This window comes from Pseudorasbora parva, chromosome 8 (genome assembly GCF_024679245.1).
Source record: "Pseudorasbora parva isolate DD20220531a chromosome 8, ASM2467924v1, whole genome shotgun sequence".
NCBI classification, from domain to species: domain Eukaryota; kingdom Metazoa; phylum Chordata; class Actinopteri; order Cypriniformes; family Gobionidae; genus Pseudorasbora; species Pseudorasbora parva.
Window position 1 is genome coordinate 33,595,354 of NC_090179.1, and position 4,645 is coordinate 33,599,998.

Here is a 4,645-nt window from a genome sequence, read left to right on the forward strand (position 1 = left end):
TCAGTCACTAGAAAATGTTAAATTGGAGTCCTGAATATTTTTTTTAGACGTTTTGATACTTCTGTTACGGGTACAGAGTCTACGGAGACAATATGGTGAGTAGCCTATCAGGTTTATTGAACAACCAGTATAGAGTGAAACTTGACGGGGTGCAGATGGGCTGATGAGAGTTCAGGTTTGTTCTTCCTCAGGGTGCACTGGGGAAATCGCTGGAGGGATCGCTGGAGAGGAACGCTAGAGAACACGGAACACTGGAGATCGCTGGAGGCGGGTAGGTAGCTAACATCGAGGGAATCCTTAAGGTAAACAGAAGAGGTTAGTACCTTTCTCTTAACGAGACCGGACAGTGACTGCGTGGGTGTGTGTGTCTTTTGTGTTCCTGGTGATTGTGATGGTGATGAACTGCAGGTGTGTTTGGTTAATACTCAGGTGAGAGCGTGTGCTGTGATTCGGTGACGTGGGAGCCTGTGTCTGTGACAACTTCTACTGCCAGGTCCTTTAGCGATGTGTACTATTTATCTACTCAAACTCCTAACGGTTAGTGATATGGTTTGTGAGTATAAGCTTACAAAGTGTCAAAAAACACTGGAAAATTATCAGAGAAGACAGTATCAGGACTCAGGAGTGAGGTTTGTCACAGAAAAACCAAATGAGAACACCTAGTCCAGGGTGTGGTGCTTTTGATGTCTGGGTCCGGATACAGAGCGTTCAAAATTAAGAGTCCATGAGACAAAAAAAACTCTTTAACCACAAATTTGGATTGGCATCAGACATGAATATTAAAATCACGGATAATGAGAAAACTGTAATAATGTGGTATTAGATAATCCAGAAGGTTAGAACATTCTTGAAAAAAATTCTTATTAAATAGGTGGGAGGAGCACTGCCCGCGAGTGTCGTCTAGCAACTCTCAATACCCTTCTGAGCTGTATTCGCCTAACTCTTGTAGAGGGAGTTTGAAAGACAACCATTTATCCCACCCCTCGGATTGAGCCCTGTCTATGTTGAGTTTCCAGACCAAACATCTTGACGTGGATCTGGCTTGTCAGGCTAGGGCAGTGTCCCAAACCTGTCCTGGAGGACCCCCGGAACTGCACATTTTGAAAGACCTGAAGTGGGTATGTCTCCATAATCAGACACACCCACTTCAGGTCTTGCCATCTCTACTAATGAGCTGATGAGTTGGATCAGGTGTGTTTGATGAGGGAAACATGCAAAATGTGCAGTGCTGGGGGTCCTCCAGGACAGGTTTGGGAACCACTGGGCTAGGGAGATCAATCTTGAAGAGCTGCACCTCAAAGCTCAGAATGTTTTTGTCAGGTAGAAGTATATGCACTTAAAAGTTCCTGAAGACAGTTGCTAATTCACCTTCACGACCAGCAGATCTTGGGGAGTTAATAAACAGGCAGTCTTTAGTAGCAAGTTCTCAAGTTCTGCTGGAGTGTGAAGTGGAAGAGTGAAAGATCATTTTGGTAATAATGTAAGCACTCCATAATAATAATGTAAGGACAACTCTGGCAAAAAAAAATGATACCTAGAGGTAATTAACACAATGTTTGAGTAGTTCGTTCTCTGGGATGCGTTTTCACAGATAGCTTATAATGCTATATGGGGCATAGGATAAGTACAATTAAATTGCTAGTTAATACCACTAACCAGGCTCAAAATAGCCTAACACTAACACAGTAGCATAATGAGGGTCCCTCATGCAAACCGAAGCATTGAGAACTTTGTAAGTGTACAAACAGTTTAATAAGAAGATACTTTAAAAAGACAGTACATTATGTGTTTACAGACAAGAGCCATCTTGGAAAACTGGTCTCGACCAGTCGAGCCACGGACGCTAAAGGTATGAAAACAACTAATATTGTGTGAAAAATGTATGGACATTATTGAACTTTTGAAAGAATCAAAGATTTTTGATATTTGAAACTGAACAAAGACATTTGTTTTACTGTTGTACCCCTTTTTTTTACCCTCTCTCTTACCAGCAGGGCCATTTGGAATTCTTAAAGACAATGAGATGTTGAAGGCCTGTAGGCCAAAAGGGTGCCACACCTGTGGTACAGTGGGGGAAGTTTGGTCTGATTGGTCAGTTTGAATGTCTTTAGGGGTCTTTATTTTTCAGAGCATAAACCACAGAGAATTGTGCGTATAAAGGACAGGGGGCTTAGACAGTGATATTTTGTTCAGTTTCATATTCTCCGTGGGTTTTTATTGAAGGTTCCCTAAGTACGTGTTCTCATGGGACAGAGCAGTTAAGCACCTTCTCACATCAGAGGCTGAGACAGACTGACCCCCACTATGACCCTCTGACTGTAACGCTTCCTACATGCTAACATTCCTCTGTTCCTCTCTTCCTACAGACATTATACATTTTCCCACTCTGAATAATAAAAAGAACATGACATTGTTCACTTTTGGCCCTCTTTTGGCTTTTCCTAAGCCATATTCTGCAGGATACGTTTCACCTTCGCCTCCGATGACTATATGTAGCCTACTCTGTGTTATGGGTCCGTGCTCTGTAAATGAGATACTGCTTTTTTTTATTTACAAACAATTATATTATTGTGTTTAAAAATACAATACAAATGCAAATCATACATACATTGACTGTACAACTGTCACCATTATGTTCATAGACTGTTTGTCTTTTTAATATTTACATAAAAATTCATTATGATTTATTTTTTGTGGAGGTATAATGTCAAATGTCAGGGTGAAACAAAAATTCCTAATATTATTAAACAATATTAATTTATTTGAGATAAATTAAAAACAAAACAATCAGAAAATGAAATGAATATTCTTTCTATGATGTTATTTTCAGGTGTTTTTTGTTTTGTTTTTAATTTTATGTCTGTGTCAAGGTCAGAAGTAAATCTCTTTAAATATTAAATAATTGTTTCTTTTTATGAGAGGCCAATGTGAAAAATGTCATGTGGTGTGACTCCCAAAACAATTGTATTGATGAATTACTACTAATTCATAATATACTGTATAATCTTTTAAATAATAACGCATACACGTGCATTCAAATTCTATACATAATTAGTTACACCAAATTACTCAGCCAATAAAATTAAACCACATGAAACCAACATGAATACAAAGTGTATTTTTTTATTATTTTTTATTTTTTGTATTGTGGAAATTTGTAGATTTCAATCACTTAATGTGACACACTGTAATTGACTTTGTGATGAATGGTTGCCACAGATAAAATTCTGATTGAATAGCCAATAGTACTATAGCTGAGCGGTTGATGTGTGATGTGTGTGAGACAGACAAAGAGAGGCTAAAGGCCTTTATACAGTACAGTATATCAGCTGTGCTAGTATTAGAGCAGGATTAGTGCCATAAACTGAGCCACATGCTACAGTAGAACAGTAGCAGTCACATCCGACCCAGCGCCTTCAATAAGGGGATTAAGGTGCCATGTGGTTCCAGGACTGAGTCAGAGAGAAAGAGAGTGTTTCACACTTTACTACATTATATCTTTGTAATTGTTTTATGGGGGTACAGTTAGCCTCTAGCACAAGTATTTTTATTATAACTAATCTTAGTGCTGTGATTTCCATGAGCCATATAAAGATATTGATCTATAGTAAGATTAGAACAACAATGGCAAACAGTGAACGGTAGATCAGCCTGTCATCAATCTGTCATTAGCAGACAGTTAGCTGGCAATGTTTCCTAAACTAGTGGTGCAGGGAACATTTAAAATGGCAAATCAATTGCAGTTTAAAAGACTCTGGCAGTGTCAAAGACATAAACATCAGTCAACCGAAAGGTCAGTAATCAAACCGTTCTTTTGGAATTTAATCAAAGCAGTAGGAGGCTAAATTGATGCGCCGATGCTCATGAAGCTATTTCACTCACTTTACAAACTCAATAATGACTTGGCAGGATTTGCAAAAGCCAGACGATTGTCTCTGTAGTCTTGCAAGGTCAATGCTTGACCACCTGTGGATTTCTTGGGAATGTAAGCATCCCAGCTCTTCATTTCACAGAAAATCCCTAAGGATACAAAAGATATACAACAAATGAAATTGGAGCGTCTTCCTGAGTTAATGTTTTTATTAGCTTTTGACTTTATTAGCTGCAGTATTAGCTGTTTTGGTCACTGCATTATAGACATTACTGTATTCTAATAGAGGTTCCCATGACCTTAAAGTTCAGGTAGGCAGAAATCCGGCCAGAGAACTAGACAAACAGGAATGCTTGGGAATATTAGTAACACATTAGACTGTGGTGGCAAAAATATTAGTGCCTAATAACATCAAAGGACATCAACATCAAACAGCAAAGGATCTGCTACCTTTGGGCTAACTTGCACATCTATTTAAATGTTTATTAATATAAACTGTCCCTTTTTGTTTGACTACTGGGGTTGGAAAATGAAAACCACAATAATATAATAGTATGGTGTAGGGCCTCCTTTTGCAGCCAATAAAGCATCAAATCATCTTGGGAATGACAGATAAAAGTCCTTTATAGTGGCCAAAGGAATTCTGAGCAATTCCTCTTGGAGAACAGTGGCCACAAAGATTTTGAGCAATTCCTCTTGGAGAACAGTGGCCACAAAGATTTTGAGCAATTCCTCTTGGAGAACAGTGGCCAGAAAGATTTTGAGCAATTCCTC

At 38.7% G+C, this 4,645-nt stretch overlaps 1 long non-coding RNA gene across 2 annotated transcripts; it reads left to right on the top strand.

Moving 5' to 3' along the window:
* Nucleotides 1–273: 273 nt before the first annotated feature.
* Nucleotides 274–2,661, top strand: LOC137085238 (uncharacterized). 2 transcript variants are annotated; one of them, XR_010906939.1, is made up of 3 exons: nucleotides 274–537; nucleotides 1,796–1,849; nucleotides 1,992–2,661. It is a non-coding gene; the product is annotated as an uncharacterized lncRNA (long non-coding RNA). The 2 variants fall into 2 exon arrangements; XR_010906938.1 differs by lacking the exon at nucleotides 274–537 and adding an exon at nucleotides 1,243–1,320.
* The last annotated feature ends 1,984 nt before the right edge of the window (nucleotides 2,662–4,645 follow it).